The sequence below is a fragment of the Mastigoproctus giganteus genome, chromosome 13, assembly GCF_048544385.1.
Source record: "Mastigoproctus giganteus isolate SK-2022 chromosome 13, ASM4854438v1, whole genome shotgun sequence".
Taxonomy (NCBI): domain Eukaryota; kingdom Metazoa; phylum Arthropoda; class Arachnida; order Uropygi; family Thelyphonidae; genus Mastigoproctus; species Mastigoproctus giganteus.
Window position 1 is genome coordinate 26101351 of NC_143587.1, and position 21329 is coordinate 26122679.

The following is a 21329-nucleotide window of genomic DNA, read 5'->3' on the forward strand; positions in this document are numbered from 1 at the left end:
TTAAATAAAAATATTGAAGATAACAAAGGCACAATACTATTCGTCACTCCAGCAAGCACTGAATGAAGAGTCTAAATGAGACAAGTTTCAAAATTTTCACGAAAGAAATTTTTTGAAGCTGCTTTTTGGAGAACATTTGATCACAAATTTAATAGGAATAAAGAAGCAAAAAACTTTCTACATTTGAAATTTGATGCAATATTCAGCAAATCTGTTTCTAGTGGGTAACCATCAATAAAGCGAGTTCCATAACTTGCCTGGCGAACAACATAGATGGAACGGAGAAACGTTGAGAATTTTCTTTTACGCTATTGCTCCGACTCACTCAGTCGTGAATGAGTACACCTGCATCATGCCATGATACAGGTGGGAAGATAAAAAGGTACCCCTCCTAGATTTGGGCCACTTGCCCATGAGATTCGTACCTAAACATAAAATAAAATAAAAAACATGTTTTAAACATAAAGCAGTTGAACGATCCAGACAAACGAACAAACAAAAGAAAATGTGCGTAACAAAAAACTATATTGGAGGGCTAACTAAAAAAAAAAATATTCGAAATCAGTTTTAGAAGCTCGGTTTTGGTTTTAACAACCCAATATGAAAACCGATTTAACCGGTTTTATAAAACCGGTTAAATCGGTTTTCACCGATTTAACTACTAGGGCTTGCAAACCGGTTTGCAAGCCCTAGTGGTGACGGGTTCGAACCCCAGTCTAATCAAGAAGCGTGTGCTATGCACTGCTGCTCCTTCCCACCTGGCTATGGAGGCGCCGAGATAAATGTACTTCAATACTCTTATGTGGTTAATTTCAGAAATGGTGTGGGGAGAAAAGGATGAAAGTTGAAGCTGAGTTATTGTAGTGCAATACTGTATCACAGTAGAAATAACTTACTTAGTGCTAATAGGTTAACTAAAATATGTCTGTGATTACCACAACAGAATAAAATAACGGAATAAAATAACAGCTAGTTTTTACTACTTTTTTTTTTAATTATTACAAAATGAACACAACCTCAATTTGTTTATTTTTGGAATAGAGAAAAATTTATCTTAAAGAACACATGTATGTTTAAACATATGCTCACATCTGGAGTATGGGCTTTGCTTTGGTTTTGGGTTATGGGTTTTGCTTTGCTTTGCCAGAGCAGCAAAGCAAAAGGCTCAAGCTAATGGGAGTGCTGTGGCTCAGGGGAGAACTGAGGGGGTGCAGTTGCCCTCTGAATCACAGCCTATTAAAATGCACTACTTGCTTGATGTTTGTGGAGCAGTCAGGTACGGGACATGATACTGCCATGGGGGATGTCTTTGTGTGTGTGCGGGATGAAAGGAGTGTAAGGAAATCAGGCGACAACTCAGCATTGTTATGGGCCTATATCAGAGCATGAAGGACAGGGTGGATGCCCTCGAAGGATTAAAAGTGAGGGGCCCATCAAGCTCTCAGCTGCCCACACCAATGCCAGAGCTTGCACTTGGTCATCACGCAACACAGCGGCAGCCCCCAAGGCAGAATGCGCTGGTCCCAAAGGAACTAGTAGTTGTTGGTGACTCCATTGTCAGGGAAACGGGAAGCATGCTTTGTAAAAAGCATAGGTGGAACAGGACCAGGGTATGTCTGCAGGGGCAAAGGTTTGTGACGTTGTACAGCGGATATCATCTTTTAAGGGCACAAAAGGTGATATAGTTGTACAGTTGGCACTAATGATATTAAGAGTAGGAGACCGGCAGAATTACTTAACAAGTACAGGTCACTGTTGAAAAAAAGCCGTGAATTAGGGTTGAATTTGAAAGTGTCTGCAATTCTGCCCAGACACGACAGGAGGGAGTATATGATGAGAGCCCTGTCGATCAATTCGGCCCTGGAAAGACTGTGCAAGGATCAAGGGGTAGAATTTTTTTCAGCCTGGTCTGTACTTGTTAACAGGAGAGACTGCTTCTACAGGGATGGGATACACTTAAATAGAAAGGGTGCAAGAATGTTTGCTGATGCTATCGAGGCAGTGTTAGGTGGGTCGGAAAACTGCTAGATTGGGGGGGGATACAAGGACTAATAGATTAACAGTAGCCACTGGCAGAGGTGAAAGTGATTCTTCCACTGCTTCTATTGGAATGAGCCGCAGCCTGGAAAATAAGATGCAGGATATATCAGACACTGCTGGGAATTATTGGGGTACAAATAAACACATAGGTTGTGTTAGGGTAGCTAAGAAAAAGAACAGGTGCATGTATACTTGCGTGTACACCAATGCTAGGAGTTTGGAAAATAAATTTCACGAGTTCGAGGTATTGCTCAAAACATCAAAGGCAGATATTGTAGGCATTTCAGAGACGTGGTGTCACACAGATATAACGAATGCAGAACTGGAATTTGGGGAGTACAATGTCTACAGAAAGGATAGCCAGGATAGGAAGGGAGGAGGGGTTATGCTATTAGTTAAGAAATACATAAAATCCAGTCGACATTGCTGGACAGTGCAGTGTCGAGTCAGTTTGGTGTGACATAAGCATGGGAGATCAAAATTGAGAGTAGGAGTGTGCTATAGGCCTAATGACTCTGATGAGTATAATAAGAAACTGTACAGGTAAATAGAGTGGGCCAGTAAATCAGAGAGTCTTATAATGGGGGATTTTAATTTCCCAGATATTGACTGGAATTTGGGGGCTGGTCACTCACACACTAGCAAGGCTTTTGTGGATTTATTGGATGACTGTTTTCTACATCAGCATGTTCGGGAGGCAACTAGAGGGAGTAATACTCTTGATTTAATTATTATTAGTGATTCTTCATGCATCAAGAATTTGCAGATAAAGGAACCACTAGGTGGCAGTGATCATAGTGCTCTGAAGTGGGATTTACTCAAAGAGGTAACTAAACAGGGGTAAAGGGAAGGGTTATTGCTTTTGTAAAGGCGACTATGATGGTCTGAGACAGTATTTAAATTCTATACAGTGGGACCAACTGATGATGTTACCAACAGCAAATTCAAAATGGGAAGCATTCAAAGAACTTATCTTGGAATCTACGAGGCTTTACATACCAACTAAGAAATATTGTTCAAGGTTTAGGCCTAAGTGGCTGTCAGATGAACTAATGAGACATATGGCAGAGAAGAAAAATGCATGGGATAAATACAAATTAACACGTGACACAGAAGCCTATGTTAGATACAAGTTGATCTGTAACCAAGTTACAAAGGAGGTTAGGCAGGCGAAGGCAGATTACGAGAAATCTTTGGCAAGGGATGCAAAGAAAAACAGCAGAAAAACAACCCCTTAGCCATAATTATGAGAGCTTCCTTGGACTCAGGGGAAGTACCCATGGACTGGAGATGTGCAAACGTGACCCCAATTCACAAAGGAGGATCAAAGGGCGACACAAGTAATTATAGACCTGTTAGTTTAACTTCTGTCTTGGAAAATTAATGGAGACACTGGTTAAAGAAGCACTGCAGGATCATCTAGACAAGACTTAAGTTATAGCTCAGACACAGCATGGTTTTGTTAAGGGGAAGTCTTGCCTGACCAATTTGATTGGATGCTATGATGCAGTCACAAAAGAACTGGATGCGGGGAATAACTTTGATATTATATACTTGGATCTTAGAAAGGCTTTTGATTCTGTTGCACATAGAAGACTGCTGCACAAATTGAAGCAGTGTGGCATTGGAGGCAAATTGCTGCTATGGATAAAGGGGTGGTTGATGGGGAGAAGACAGAGAGTGGTAATAATTGGACACTGCTCATTGTGAACTAATGTTATTAGTGGAGTCCCTCAGGGTTCAGTGTTGGGTCCATTATTGTTTTCTGTATTTATACAGATATTGATGATGGTACATCAAGCTTAATGTCCAAGTTTGCAGACGATACATAGGTTTGCAGGGTTGTAAAGGACACTACTGATGCTATGCTGCTGCAACAGGATCTGGAAAGGTTAGCATTAGCATTAGTAGAGGCATTTGATGCAAGAAAGCAAGCTTATGTTGCAGCATAAGCCAAAAAAAAAAAAATAATAATAATAAATAAATAAATAAATAAATAAAAAATAACCACTTCCACTTCACCCCTCTGTTCGTTCGAAATACCTGTCCAGCTGAGCCTTAAACTTATTTAGGCTATCAACTTCTGCAACAAGGGATGGAAGTCTATTTATTCCACCAACCAACCACCCGCTGGCTAAAGACAAATTTCCTCACGTCGATCCTACATCTGTCTTTTCTCAATTTGAATTTATGCCCTCTCAGGTGATTATTCTGAGCAAGAGGGAGAATCCCATCAGCATTGAGCATGCTCAAACCATTCAAGGCTTTATACACCTCTATCAGATCACCTCCCTGGTGCTTAGTCCCCAGACACTGTAATTTGCAAAACTTAAGCCTTTCTTCGTAAGAGCGCCCCTTTGTTCCATTCACTAAACTTGTTGCCCTTCTCTGTACTTGTTCCAGCATCTCTACGTCCTTATTGAAATGAGGCCTCCAGACTTGTATACAGTACTCTAGGTGTGGCCTGGCCATTGCCTTATACAAGGGAATAATCACCTCCTTATCCCTGCTAGAAAAATTCCTAGGGGCTGAGAGGTGGCAAATGAAGTTTAACATTGACAAATGTAAAGTACTACATATGGGAAACAGCAACCCCAGAGCAACGTATCAACTCTTTGGTACTACACTGACAGTGGTAGAGAATGAAAGGGACCTGGGGGTGGTTGTGCAAGCAGATATGAAGTTTTCTGAGCAGTGCAGACGGGCTGCAAGAGTAGCTTATGGTGTATTGTCAATGATATATAGGAATTTTTCTAGCAGGGATAAGGAGGTGATTATTCCCTTGTATAAGGCAATAGTTAGGCAACACCTAGAGTACTGTATACAGGTCTGGAGGCCTCATTTCAAGAAGGATGTAGAGATGCTTCAACGAGTACAGAGTAGGGCAATAAGATTAGTGAATGGAACAATGGGGTGCTCTTACGAAGAAAGGCTTAAGTTTTGCAAATTACAGTGTCTGGGGACTAGGCACCAGCGAGGTGATCTGATAGAGGTGTATAAAGCCTTGAATGGTTTGAACATGCTCAATGCTGATGGAATTCTTCCTCTTGCTCAGAATAATCCCCTGAGAGGGCATAAATTCAAATTGAGAAAAGACAGATGTAGGATAGACGTGAGGAAATTTGCCTTTAGCCAGCGGGTGGTTGGTTGGTGGAATAGACTTCCATCCCTTATCGTGGAAGTTGATAGCCTAAATAAGTTTAAGGCTCAGCTGGACAGGTATTTCGAACGAACAGAGGGGTGAAGTGGAAGTGGTTATTTTTTATTTATTTATTTATTATTTTGGCTGATGCTGCATAAGCTTGCTTTCTTGCATCAAATGCTTCTACTAATGCTAATGCTAATTCTAACACCTGAAGCGCTGAAGGGGGCAAAAAGATAAATGTTGTTGTTATTTCGTTTTTTTAGGAGCATTAGTAACTAAGGCCATATTGCTCCGGGATATGCGGTGGTCATTCCGTGACCTTTCCGCATCCTCCGTATTTGGTGGTGATGGGCTCGAACCCCAGTCTAATCAAGAAGTGTGTGCTACGCACTGCTGCTCTTTCCCACCTGGCTACGGAGGCGCCGAGATAAATGTACTTCAATACTCTTATGTGGTTAATTTCAGAAATGGTGTGGGGAGAAAAGGATGAAAGTTGAAGCTGTGTTATTGTAGTTCAATACTGTATCACCATAGAAATAACTTACTTATTGCTAATAGGTTAACTAAAATATGTCTGTGATTACCATGACAGAATAAAATAACGGAATAAAATAACAGCTAATTTTTACTACTTTTTTTTTAATTATTACAAAATGAACACAACCTCAATTTGCTTATTTTTGGAATAGAGAAAAATTTATCTTAAAGAACACATGTATGTTTAAACATACGCTCACATCTGGAGTATGGGCTTGGCATACCCAGGTTCCTGAGCTAGATATCATCATTCTTCTATTCCCTTCTCCTTCTGACTCTTATTCTCTCTCTCTCTCTCTCTCTCTCTGAGGGTAATTCAGAAATTTTTTTTTGGCTGGTGCAGCATAAGCCTCAGGCTTCCTTGCACCATATAGATAACAATAATAATAATAATAATAAATAATAATAATAATAATAATAAATAATAAAAGGAGTGCAATGGTCTCCACTGGACTACCAGCTTGATGGACCCGGGTTCGAATCCCGCATTGGTGGAAGCGAACGCGGCTCTATTACGCTGGGAGACCGATATAATAATAATATTAAATGATAAACAAAAAAAGTTACCCCATTGGACTTACCTTCCCCAAGGTAAGATCGACGGCCGAGGCTGACTGTGTCACCATCTGGTGTCACTCACGAGAACTAACTAACTAAATAAATAAAACTCTGGACATAAGCAGAATCTAAACAAGTCCACCTCCATATATGGATGATGTCACAGATAAATATTATTCGTACTGCATCGAGCGTGGAGCAGGATAAAGTCACTCGCGTTCAGGCCTTAGGCAGAAGGGAGGGGGGTCCATTCGAAATGCTGGAGACAGTCTCCAGAGATAGACAGTGAAGCAAATGCCGCTGTCCCCTGTAAGGCTACCACAAGAGAAGGGCAAGACCATCCAGACTCACCAACTGGAAGTGTTTCCTGTGCAGCTGTGCTAGTGACCACCCAGGAAGGAAGAAAAAAAACCAACGCATGAAGTGGAGCATTGAAATGAATACATACATCATGCGAGTATACTATGAAATAACCAGGCTAGAGACCGATATGACAATGTACAGATCGTGACTACATAACAAGTGGTTAGAATGATACCCGGATATTCAGGTCACCGAACAGCGATTAACAGACCAGAGAAGGACCATTGTCACGAAGAACCTAATAGCTCCTGCCATCTTGGAAAAAACCAAGCAGGTTTTCAGTGATCTGGACAGGCATTTGGAGGGAATGGTGTGATTTTTTTTTTTTTGGCTGATGCTGCATAAGCTCATACACTTGCTTTCTTGCATCACATGCCACTACTACTACTATAAAAGTGAGAAATCCATTAATAGAGAAAACTGAAAAATTACTTTCCTTCTAGATAGAAGATCTTAATCAAAAAAGAGTGCCTCTTAGTTCAGATATTATTCATGGCAAAGCTTTTAAAATTTTTAATCGCTTACAAGAAGAAGCCAGTCCATCCAATGCAGTTGTCTTTCAGGCCAGTAAGGGTTGGTTTAAAAATTTTAAAAAATGTCAATCGTCTTCACAATCTAAAATTAACGGGTAAAGCAGCCAGTGCAGATACAGAAGCTGCTTCTTTGTATCTGAAAACTTTAAAGGATGTTATTGCAACTGAGGGCTATCTAGCAAGTCAAGTGTTTAATGTTGATGAGACCGGTTTATTTTGGAAATGTATGCCAAGCCGAACATTCATTTCAAAAGAAGAACCTGCAGATAAATGAACCACTAGGTGGCAGTGATCACAGTGTGTTGAAGTGGGATTTACTCAAGGAGGTAACTACCATCAGAGGTAAAGGGAAGGGTTTTTGTTTTCGTAAAGGCGACTATGATGGTCTGAGACAGTATTTAAATTCTATACAGTGGGACCAACTGATGATGTTACCAACAGCAAACTCAAAATGGGAAGCATTCAAGGAACTAATCTTGGTGGCTACCAGGCTTTACATACCAACTAAGAAATATTGTTCAAGGTTTAGGCCTAAATGGTTGTCAGATGGACTAATGAGACATGTGGCAGAGAAGAAAAATGCATGGGATACATACAAATTAATGGGTGACATGGAAGCCTATGATAGATATAAGTTGGTCTGTAACCAAGTCACAAAGGAGATTAGGCAGGCAAAGGCAGACTACGAAAAATCCTTGGCAAAGGATGCAAAGAAAAACAGAAAGGAGTTCTTTACATACTTGAACTCAAGAAGGAAAGGGATGAATCAGATTGGTCCACTGGATATTGATGGTTCAACAGTTGAGGATCCTGCTCAGGTGGCTAACAATCTAAACGAGTATTTTGCATCTACATTCACGCATGAGGAGTTATTCAGGAAGGAGAATGATGTAGGTAAAGTAAACATTGGCAGTGAGCTGGATGATTTTGTAATAACTGAGAGGAAAGTGGAGGAGAGATTGTTGAGGATAAACATAAAAAAGGCACCCGGGGTGGATGGGATCTATCCAGTTATATTAAAGGAGGCAGCAAAGGAAGTATGCAAACCCCTAGCCATAATTATGAGAGCTTCTTTGGACTCAGGGGAGGTACCCATAGACTGGAGATGTGCAAATGTAACCCCAATTCACAAAGGAGGATCAAAGGCTGACACAAGTAATTATAGACCTGTTAGTTTAACTTCTGTTCCAGGTAAATTAATGGAGGCACTGGTTAAAGAAGCACTGCAGGATCATCTAGACAAGAATTCAGTTATAGCTCAGACGCAGCATGGTTTTTTTAAGGGCAGGTCTTGCCTGACCAATTTGATTGGATACTATGATGTAGTCACAAAAGAACTGGATGCAGGGAATAACTTTGATATTATATATTTGGATCTTAGAAAGGCTTTTGATACTGTTGCACATGGAAGACTGCTGCTGCACAAATTGGAGCAGTGTGGCATTGGAGGCAAATTGCTGCTATGGATAAGGGGATGGTTGAGTGGCAGAAGACAGAGAGTGGTAATCAATGGACACTGCTCAACGTGGACTAATGTTATTAGTGGAGTTCCTCAAGGTTCAGTGTTGGGTCCATTGTTGTTTTCGGTGTTTATGAATGATATTGATGATGGGATATCAAGTTTAATGTCTAAGTTTGCAGATGATACAAAGGTTGGCAGGGTCGTTAAGGACACTACTGACGCTATGCTGCTGCAACAGGATCTGGAAAGGTTGAACAGATGGGCTGAGAGGTGGCAAATGAAGTTTAACATTGACAAATGTAAAGTACTACATATGGGTAACAGTAACCCCAGAGCAATGTATCAACTCTGCGGTACTACACTGACAGTGGTGGAGAATGAAAAGGACCTGGGGGTAATTGTGCAGGCAGATATGAAGTTCTCTGAGCAGTGCAGACGAGCTGCAAGAGTAGCTCATGGTGTCTTGTCAATGATATACAGGAATTTTTCTAGCAGGGATAAGGAGGTGATTATTCCCTTGTATAAGGCAATGGTTAGGCCAAATCTTGAGTACTGTATACAGGTCTGGAGGCCTCATTTCAAGAAGGATGTAGAGCTGCTGGAACGGGTACAGAGAAGGGCAACAAGATTAGTAAATGGAACAAAGGGTTGCTCTTACGAAGAAAGGCTTAAGTTTTGCAAATTACAGAGTCTGGAGACTAGGCACCGGCGAGGTGATCTGATAGAGGTGTATAAGGCTTTGAATGGTTTGAGCATGCTCAATGCCAATGGGATTCTTCATCTTTCTCAGAATAATCACCTCAGAGGGCATAAATTCAAATTGAGGAAGGACGGATGTCGGATAGATGTGTGGAAATTTGCCTTTGGCCAGCGGGTGGTTGGTTGGTGGAACCGACTTCCATCACTTGTTGTTGAAGTTGATAGCCTAAACAAATTTAAAGCTCAACTGGACAGGTATTTCGAACGAACGGAGGGGTGAAATGGGAGAGGGGTTTTTTTTTTTTTTTGGCTGATGCTGAATAAGCTTGCTTTCTTGCATCATATGCCTCTACTAATGCTAATGCTAAAGAGAAAACTGCCCCAGGTTTTAAAGCTGCAAAAGATAGGTTAACACTTTTGTTATGTGGCAATGCAGAGGGCGACTTTAAGTGTAAACTGCTACTAATTTATATGACAGAAAATCCTCATGCTTTTAAAAGAATATCAAAAAGCTTCTTACCAGTTCATTGGAAATTGAGCAAGAAAGTCTGGATGACAACTAAAATCTTTGAGGATTGGTTTTTAAATTTGTTTTGTGTCAAAACAAAAAGACATTGCCTAGAGAAGAACATAGCATTCAAAATCTTGCTCATCCTTGACAATGCGCCCAGTCATCCTGCTCATTCTTGACAATGCGCCCAGTCATCCTGCACATTTGTCTGATCTGCACTCAAATTTAAAAGTTACTGTCCTTCCAGTGAAGGTAACAAGTTCATTAATTCAGCCAATGGATCAAGGTGTTATAGCTTCCTTTACATTTTATTACCTAAGAAGATTTTTTTACAATTGGTTGAAACTACTGATGGAATAGGCAGTCTTTCAATTTGAGATTATTGCAGAATTATAACATTCTTGATGCTGTAAAAAATATTGAGTTTGAATGGCGTGAAGTTAAGAACTCAACAATGAATGCAGTGTGGAAAAAGCTGCGGCCACAAAGCTGCACTAAAGAAGCCATGGTCAAAATGTCGGGGGTAGTTGAGCTTGTGAGAATTGGCAAAATGATTAGTGGGGAGGGATTTGAAGAACTGGAACCAGCAGATGTCACAGAAGTCTTTGAATCTCATAGAGGACATTATCAGTGGACAATATTTTGTCACAATGTGAAGTAGATAATAAAATGATAAAAATGAAGAAGATGCACACAAAAACTTGACTGCGAAGAGACTAGCTGAGTTTTTAAGACTTGCAAATAAGCTTAGCCAAGAAGCTCTGGATATGGATCCTAATTTGGAGAGGAGTTTAAATTTTCACAGAACTTTATCATTAGCATTAGTTCCTTATGACGAAATTTATGGAGAAAAATGGTGTGCTTCTAAGCACACGTTATAACTAATTTTTTCCAAGAAGTGCTGGATACCATTGCAAGTTTATCACAGGAAAACAGTGCCAAAGAAGCAATGAATTTAGATTAAAAATCTAGAGGTACGTATTAGCAATGTTAATTTTTATGGACATGTTTTTAATTTTTTTTCTTTTTTCTTACCGAATGAAGACAATTTTTTTCCAATTAAAATTTTTTTTTTTGCACATTTTTTTGTGTACAAGTACGGAACACTTATGTCACATTTCACATTGTGTGGATTTTGACTGTGCAGTGTTTTCCCGGAACGTAACCTCCACACAAATAGAGGGATGACTGTACTTAGAGGAATTGGGAAAATGATATGGTCAACAGAAGAATGACAGAATGGGGCTCTCTGATTTTAAGCCAGAGGAGGTCAAAAAGAAGAAATTCTAAATTAGGAAGTCTCTGACATGATATTCAAGAGTAGATATAAGCAAAAGAGCACCTTTGGAGCAAAAAACAAATCACAGGGCAAATAAGGGCACTGAAATGAACAGTGGTTGAAGCAAGTGATAACTGAGACTATGTCAGAAATGTAAGTGGAGCTTGGCAGTTTGTAGGTGGAAATGGACATTTATATTTGTGAAATGAATAAGAAAGTTCTTGGGAGGTTTATACATTTTTGCAGATAAGATTGTTGCATTAGTTTGACTTTTCATGATGCATTCAGTAGATAAAATAAAGGTGGAGGGTGAATATATTGTACGAAATAATGAAAGTTTTGAATATGGCGTACATGCAGCAAGAATATACCCAGCTCCTTGACATAACATGGCCTTGTCAATGCCGTTGCACACACACACATCACTCAGACTCCCTCCAGTCATTAGCTGGCAAAGTATAGGTGGTGAAATTATATACAAAATCATCTGTTTTACCCCTAGAGAGTTACCAATTGGTTCAGTCCAAAGGACTATGTAGTGGCCTTCTACTATTCCAAATACACTTTGTGTATTTCGAGTGGTGGAATCTGGGTACGAGGTTATTACTGTGTTGTCCAACATTTTTGCAGCTCCGGTGAATGCTAAGTTTTTATATACAAATTTGTATATATTAGTTGTTTTATTGACTTAAATTTTTTTTTTTTTTTTTATGAGAACCGCAAACAAGACAGATATTAGAACTTAGTACCGTGCTTGGGTTGGAGGTTGAGAAGGCGAAAGAACATATTTGTTGACATTGGACTTGAACTTCTGTAGACTGTAATTTTCAGGAAATACATATGAAGGAAGGTTGTTCCAGAAAATGGCAGTTGAATGAATAAACAAGGAAGAAGAAAAGTTGATTCTGTAAGTTTGAAGTTGAACAATAAATGGATGTTGGTTGGTGGCAGCATGTGTTTGGACTGTTTTGAAAGAGAGAGAGAGAGAGAGAGAGAGAGAGAGAGAGAGAGAGAGAGCGAAAATTATAGAAGCCAATTCAGAAGAAAAGTGCCCATGGCACTTTTCTTCTGAATTGTAGAAAAATTTTCTTCTGTATCAGTAGAAAAGGCATGCAGCAGGAACAGTACGTCTAATATTTTCTATAAGCAGCATTATAGTATCCTAGTCACGCTCCTTGGTTTATTTGAATTTAGATAGTGATTTTGAAAGTTAATACTTAGTGTCCACAGATCTTACCATTCATAACATGCTGCCATTGTTAAGCGATACGGGGCTACAATATGTAAATCCTGAACTTCACAGTGTAAGGTTTAACATAAAACTAAATAGCAAAATATGTAGCACTATATTATAAATCAGTTAGATTAATATAGTATTATCAATTAATCAGTAAAGTTTATTAATCTTATTGTTAATTAAATTATACTTAATCAGAATCAAGACCCAGACTAGAGTAGCAAAGTAGCGAGAATAAAGTTGTGGTAGTACTGTGGCTCAGGCAGAACTGAAGGGAGCGATTCTCCAACACATCACAGTCTAAAAAAAATATGCAAAATATGAAATGTATGCAGACCTGTCTAGAACAGGATATGATCTAGTCAAAGAGGATATCTTTGTGTGTGTGCGAGGTGCAGAGATTGTGAAGAAATTAGGCGCCAACTCAGCATTCTGATGGGCATCTATGAGAGTTTGAGGTGTAGGGTATATGCCCTCAAAGAAATTAATATGAGAGGTCCATCAAGTTCTCAGCTGCCCAACTCAATGCCAGATCTCACTCCTATGCATCAGGCCACACAGTGGCAATCTCCAAAGTAGAATGCGCCGGTTCTGGAGAAACTAGTTATTGTTGGTGACTCTATTGTCAGGGAGACAGGGAATATATTATGCAAAAAGAATAGGTGGAATAGGACCAGGGTATGTCTGCCAGGGGCAAAAGTATGACATTGTGCAGATATAATATTCTAAGGGCACAAAAGGTAATATTGCTGTACATGTTGGCACTAATCACCTTACAAGTAAGAGGTCTGGAGATTTACTTAACAAGGTCAATGCTGAAAAAAATTTGATTTGTGAGTTAGGGTTAAATTTGAAAGTTTCTGCAATTCTGCCCAGACACAATAGGAGGGAGTATATGATGAGAGCCTTGTCAATCAATTTGGTCCTGGAGAGATTGTGAAAGGTTCACAGGCTGGTATTTTTTTCAGCGTGGTCTGTGCTTCCTAACAGGAGAGACTGCTTCTACAGGGATGGGATACACTTAAATAGAAAAGGTGCAAGAATATTTGCTGATGACGCTGAGGCAGTGTTGGTGAGTCGGAAAACTGCTAGCTTGGGAGATTCACAGACTAAAAGTAGCTGCAGGCAGAGGCAAAAGTGATTCTTGCACTGCTTCTATTGTAATGAGCAGTAGCAGCAGCCTAGAGACCAAGTTGCTGGGGATTTCAAGAGCTGCTGGGAGTCAGCATGGAACAAGTAAATACATGGGCTGTGTTAGGTAAACTAAGAGTAAGAACAGGTGGATGTATACTTGCATGTACACCAATCCTAGAAATATAGTAAATAAATTTGATGAATTTCAAGTGCTGATAAGGAATCAAAGGCAGATATTGTAGGGATATCAGAGACATGGTGTTACACAGTTATAAGCAGTGCAGAATTGGAATTTGGGGAGTACAATGCATACAGCAAGGATAGACAGGGTAGGAAGGGAGGAGGAGTTATGCTGTTAGTTAAGAAAGTCATAAAATCTAAGGAAGTGCATCCAGTTGCCATGGGTTGACAGTGCAATGTTGAGACTGTTTGGTGTGACATAAACACTGGGAAAGGGGAAATGAGAGTAAGAGTGTGTCATAGGCCTAATGACTCTGAAGAGTACAACAAACAATTCTGCAGAGAAATAGAGTGGGCCCAGAAATCAGAATGTCTTGTAATGGGGTATTTTAACTTTCCAGATAATGACTGGAACTTGTGAATTGGTCACTTGCACACTAGTAAGACTTTTGGGGGCTTAGAGGGGCACGGGTCTCCTGTGTGTTATCAGACATTCAGCCTAAAACACTGATGAATCCAATATCTCTCTATTACAGAAGATTTAGGAGAAGTCCGGTTGGCCTGCCTCCTTAAATCCACTCATGCACACCTTCTCGATGGTAAGCCCTGTTACATCACATAGGTGGCAACGAACGTGTAGAGTGGTTCTCTTCAAGACGCTGGTCAGTGTGAAGAGGAAAAGACCAAACCCTCCAGCATATGACAACACAACAAAACAAATGGCCCTCAGTCCCCAGCAGCTTTCACCCCCCCCTCTTACGGCAGCGAGAGGATCAAAGTGGAAGCAGAGGGTGCTAAGAATCTCTGGGTACGACCAGGCTGCCATGCACAGAAACTGAACTTATCCTGTTATAACATAAGATCACTCACCGGTGAAGACAGGATATTAGAGCTGGAAAAGGAATTAGAAAATGTGAATTGGAATATCATCGGTTTGGCTGAAACAAGAAGAAGAAATTAATCACTTATAAGTTTATCAAGTGGAAATCTGCTGTACACCAATGGAAACAGTGAAAGGAGTGAAGGTGGAGTTGGGTTTCTGGTCCATAAAGATTTTAAAAACAACATTTTGAAATTCAAAAGCACATCACCAAGAGTGTCAAGATTAATACTCAAGATTTCTAAGAGATACAAGTTTAAGGTTATAATGATTTATGCACCAACATCGAGCCATGATGATGAAGAGGTTGAAGAAATGTACACTGAAATTAAGAGTCTTATAGATGAGCAGAAAACCCACTACACTATTATTATGGGGGACTTCAATGCTAAGGTTGCAAAAAGACAAAACAGCACAGAAAGAGGAACTATAGGAAATTTTGGAATTGGTGAAAGAAATGAAAGAGGTGAAAGACTTGTGGAATTTGCAGAATCTCAAGGACTGTCAGTAATGAACACTTTTTTCAAGAAACGGGTGAACAGAAAGTGGACATGGAAGAGTCCAAATGAATTAACAACTAATGAAATTGACTTCATCCTCACTAACGAAGATATATTGTGAATGATGTTACTGTCCCGAATAAGGTAAATGTTGGAAGTGATCACAGAATGGTAAGATGTATACTTGATATAGATGTAGGAAAGGAAAAAGCTGACTCGAGTAAATAATACAAAGGTCTTTGAAATAATAGAAGAGAAGAAAAAGCAGTATGTACTGGAACTTAAGAACAAGTTTGAGCTTCTGCAGACTGCTCAGGACCAAGATATCAATGAGGAATATTACAACTTTCTGAAAGTGATAAAGCCCAAAAAACCCATAGGGAAAAAGAAATCCAAAGAAGAAAAAATTAGTCAAGAAACACTTGTATGATGAACCAAAGACGACAAATGAAAGCAAGAAAAACACTGACAGGGAGAAAATTGAGTATACTGAGTTATGCAAAGCCATTAGAAAGAGATTCAGAGAGGACATAAGAAGATTTAACACAAGAAAAGTAGAACAAGCATTACGGGAAAACAAAGGATTTAAATCAGCAGCCATGAGCAGTAATACAGAAAGACAAATGATACTGAAACTGAAGAATAGCCATGGTGTACTTATAAACAGCAGAGAGGGCATAATTCAAATAGCAGAAGACTACTATAGAGAATTATACAAGGAGCGAGGGAATGATGCCAGCAGTGAGGAAGATGGATTGCAAAGTAGCAACACATACGACATACCTGATATTCTTCCTGATGAGGCAGAACATGCAGTGAAGAAAATGAAGAATCAGAAAGCCCCAGGGGAAGATGAAGGTACTGTAGAGTTGTTAAAATTGGGAGGAAGAGACATAACACAAAAACTGGCATGGCTCTTCACAAAGTGCATTAGAAAAGGTGTGATGCCTAAGCAGTGGAATAATGCAATCATAGTTCTGCTGCATAAGAAAGGAGATAAATCAGAAATTGGAAATTATAGATCAATTAGCCTGTTATCCCACATCTACAAGTTGTTCACAAGGGTCATTACAAACAGATTAGAAAGAATACTTGATGAGAATCAACCGAAAGAGCAAGCTGGCTTTAGGACAGGATTATCAACTATGGATCACCTTCACGTAATATCACAGCTAATGGAGAAAGCAAATCAATATAAAACACCATTATGCCTGGCATTTGTGGATTATGAAAAGGCATTTGACTCCATACAGCATAAGGCAATTTTTCGGGCACTAGAAAGACAAGGCATAGATACCCCACATATTATCATTTTGAAGAAAATATATGAGTGCTACCTCCTTTATTAGACTAGACAAAGACAGTAGGAAATTTAAAATCGAGAAAGGAGTTCGACAAGGAGACATAATATCTCCGAAGCTGTTTACTGCTGCCCTTGAGGAAGCTTTCCGAAGATTAGACTGGTCGCAGAAAGCAGTCAATGTGAATGGAGAGTACCTAAACTATTTACGATTTGCAGATGACATTGTGATCATAAGCCACGATCCCAAAAAATTAGAGGAAAATCTTAATCAGTTATGCACAGTTAGTAATGATTTAGGACTAAAGATGAATATGGCTAAAACAAAAGTAATGATGAACAGGTATGCCACAGAAAGGAAATAATGATTGAAGGAACAGTAATTGAAAAGGTGAAGTCATATACTTATCTGGGACAAGTTATTAGCTGTAATAATGATAAATGGCTGGAAGTCAAGGGAAGAATAAATTTTGGATGGATAGCATTCAGGAAATATAGTCACATACTGAAGAGCAATATCCCAGTTTGTCTGAAACGTAAAATAATGAACCAAAGTATACTTCCCACCACGACTTATGGAAGTGAAACTTGGGCACTCACCAAAAGAATGGAAGAGAAGCTGAGAACTACACAGCGAAGAATGGAACGAATTATATTGGGAATCAGACAATTAGATAAGAAGAGAAACACATGGATTGGGCAGCAAACTCAAGTAAAGGATATTATTATCAAAACTAAAGAGGTCTTGGGCAGGACACATAGCTCAAAGACATGATGACAGATGGACTAAAAAAATAACAGAATGGTACCCAAGAGGAGCTAGAAGAAATCCTGGAAGATAAAGGAAGGGATGGATAGATGAAATTCATGAGTTTGTGGGTAATAAATGGATGGCCAGTGCTCAACACAGAAGGAACTGTAAAGTTGCTGGAGAGGCCTTCATCCTGCAGTGGATTGAAAATGGCTGATGATGATGATGATGATGAAGACTTTTGTGGATTTATTGGAGGATTATTTTCTACAGCGACATGTTTGAGGAGCAACCAGGGAGAATAATACCCTTGATCTGATTATCAGCAGTGATTATTGATGCATTAAGAATTTGCAGATAAAGGAACCACTAGGTGACAGTGATCACAGTGTACTAATGTTGGTTGTACTTAAAGATGAAACTACCGGAAGGAAGGGTTTTTGCTTTGGTAAAGGTGACTACAGTGGTCTCAGACAGTTTTTAAATTCTATACAGTGGGATCAAATGATGATGTTACCAATTGTGAATTCTAAATGGAAAACCTTCAGGGACATAATCTTGGAGGCTACTAGACTTTTCATACAGACTAAGAAATACTGTTCAAGGTTCCGAACTAAATGGATATCAGATGAATTAATGAAACTCGTGGCAGACAAGAAAAATGCATGGGATGCATATAAATTATCAGGCAACACAGAAGCCTACAGCAGATATAAGCTAGTCTGTAATCAAGAAATCTTTGGCAAAGGATGCAAAGAAAAACAGAAAAGAGTTCTTTACTTATGTAAACTCTAGCAGGAAGGGGATGAATCAGATTGATCCACTTAAAATAGATAGTTTGACTATTGATGATCCTGCTGAAGTAGCTGATAAACTGAATGAGTATTTTGCATGTACATTCACCATTGAGGAGTTACTCAAGGAGGGGAATGCCAGAAGTTTATCAAACTCTAACAGGGAGCTAAGTGATTTTGCAATAACTGAGAGCAAAGTGGAGGAGAAATTGTTGAAGTTAAACATAAAAATGGCACCTGGGGGCGGATATAATCTATCCAATTATATTTAAAGGAGGCAGCGAGGGAAGTTAGCTAACCCTTAGCAATAACTATGAGAGCATCCTTAGATTCAGGAGCAGCAGTGGAGGAGCACCGGTCTAATCAAGAAGCACACGCTTCTTGATTAGACCGGGGTTCGAGCCCATCACCACCAAATACGGAGGATGCGGAAAGGTCAGGGAATGACCACCGCATATCCCGGAGCAATATGGCCTTAGTTGCTAATGCTCCTAATAACCAAATAACAACAACAACAACCTTAGATTCCGGGGAGGTCCCCATGGATTGGAAATGTGCAAATGTATCCCAATTTACAAAGGGGGTTCATCAAAGGGTGACACAAATAATTATAGACCTGTTAGTTTAACAGAAGTTAAACTAACAGGATTTCAGGAAAGATTTTGATACTGTTGTACAAACTGGAGCAGTATGGTATTTGCTGCAATGGATAAAGAGATGTTTGAGTGGGAAATGGCAGAGGGTGGTAATAAATGGATACTGCTCTACGTGGACTAATGTTATTAGTGGATTCCCCCATGGTTCAGTGCTGGTCCCATTGTTGTTTTGTGTATTTATCAATGATATCGATGAAGGAATAAGGTTTAATGTCCAAGTTTGCAGATGATACAAAAGTTGGCAGGGTTGTTAATGACACTAAAGACAGTATGCTACTGCAACAGGATCTAGAAAAGTTAGGTAGATAGGCTGAGAAGTGGCAACTGAAGTTTAACATTGATAAATGCAAAGTACTGCATATGGGTAGCAGTAACCAAAGAGAAATGTACCAACTGTGTGGTACTACACTAAAGGAGGTGGAGAATGAAAAAGACCTGGGGACAATTGCGCAAAGTAAAGTGTAAAGAAAAGTGCAATTGTGCAATCAGATATGAAGTTCTTGAGCAGTGCAGATAGGCTGCTAGAGCAGGTGATGGAGTTTTGTCAATGGTATATAGGAATTTTGCTAGCAGAGACAAGGAGGTGATTATTCCTTTGTATAAGGCAATGGTCAGGACACACCTTGAGTACTGCGTACAAGTATTTGTCTGGAGGCCTCATTTTAAGAAAGATGTAGAATTGCTAGAACGAGTACAGAGAAGGGTAACAAGATTGGTGAGAGTAACAAAGGATGCACATGAAGAAAGGCTTAAATTCTGCAAGTTGCAGCATCTGGAGACTAGTCCCCTGCATGGTGATCTGATTGAGATGTACAGGTCGACTGTCACTAATCCGTGAGCGTTGGGACCTATGGGGTGACGTGCTGGATCACCGGTGTTTATTTTAGCACATCTAGTTTATTCAACAAATAACCACCTCATTCTATTTTTAACACGTTGACTGCCAAGCTAGTTTAAGAAAAAAATTCCCCAGGGGCCAAAAATATTTAGCAAATAATTTGAGTAGAAATTCTAAAATAAATATTGTGATGTCAGTGTTTTAATTTTTTTGCTTAAAACATCATAAAAAAAAAAGTCTTTTTTTATGTTGCATATATGTGGCCGACATGGCCCAGTAGGTTACTTTATTTCTTGAGAAGCCGTGTCGGCCACACACGTGTGACACTATTATGGCATACATATGAAGGTCGTTTGTGATTAGTTTATTGCCTGTGGGGCGAGCACTGCAGTAAAACTAATTGCGATAAAATAAACTCTCAAACGTCGCAATAAGTTTGTCAGTATTGTTTAGAGATTTTGTAAAAACAAGTTCGTTAGTGCGCTGTATTATCCATCATATTGTGTTGTGTTTTTCCGCGAGTTTGTAAGTGTTGTAAAAAAAAAAAAAAATCTAAAAAGGAATGGCTAAAAGAAAATTATTAAAATAAGAGGAACTGAGAGAAATTGCTGGAATTTACAATTAAGCAGAATTAAACTTCTCACAGACACACCACTGTCGAGTTTTTTCAGAAGTTCAACTTTATCTGTTATGGACAATGCATGGTGTTTGTGCTTTACATCACGAGAGGCACTTCCTTTATGCATTGGAACCATGGCTGGGACTAAATGTGAGCAGGTTATAATAATAAATACAGAAAAACAAGTGGGAATGGCTTGCCAGTGTTTACGAGTTTGTGCCAACAGCTGACGCAGCAACCAACAAACCAAAACAGTAGCAGCGGGTTGGTGCGCCGACCCGGGAAATTTGATATTACATTCACAGAAATTGTCCGAATTTGTGGTGGAACCAGATTACCAGTGGCCGGATTAGTGATGGTCGACCCGTATAAGGGCTTGAATGTTTTGAGCAGGCTCAATGCTGACTGGATACCTCCACTTGCTCAGACTAAGAACCTAAGGGGGGCATAGATTCAAAGTGAGGAAAGACAGTTGTTTGTTTGTTTTGTTTTTTAGGAGCATTAGCAACTAAGGCCATATTGCTCTGGGATATGCAGTGGTCGTTCCCTGACCTTTCCACATCCTCCGTATTTGGTGGTGACGGGCTCGAACCCCGGTCTAATCAAGAAGCGTGTGCTACGCACTGCTGCTCCTTCCCACCTGGCTAAGGAGGCGCCTAAAGACAGTTGAAGAATAGATGTGCAGAAGTTTGCCTTTAGCCAGAGGGTAGTTGATAGCTTAAATAAATTTAAGCTGAACTAGACAAACATTAGGAGTGACCGGAATTGAGAAATTGGAAGGTTTTTTTTTTTTTTTTTTTGGCTGATGATGTATAAACTTGCTTTCTCGCATCATATGCCTCAACTAATGCTAAAGTGGGGGTGACACACTGGATGCCACATCTCTACCTCTCCTGTTACTGGTAGGGCATAATGGGTTAGAGATGTGGCATTCACCTCCTGTATACTAGGTGCTGTTGTTGTTATTTGGTTTTTAGGAGCATTAGCAACTAAGGCCATATGGCTCCGGAGATCATTCCCTGACCTTTCCACATCCTCTGTATATGGTGGTCATGGGCTCCAACCCCGGTCTAATCAAGAAGCATGTGCTATGCGCTGCTGCTCCTGCCCACCTGGCTACGGAGGTGCCGTATACCACGTGCAGTGCAGTGCAGTGCACCACACCTTGCATATGGGAGGGGGATATACCCAGGAATACTAACAGTTCCACCATAATTAGGGTGCAAGCAGAGGATTTAGCTGTCACAGAATGACTGGACTTCATCAAAATCCACTTATTTTGCATCCTCTGCAAGTTGCACATCAAATAGACC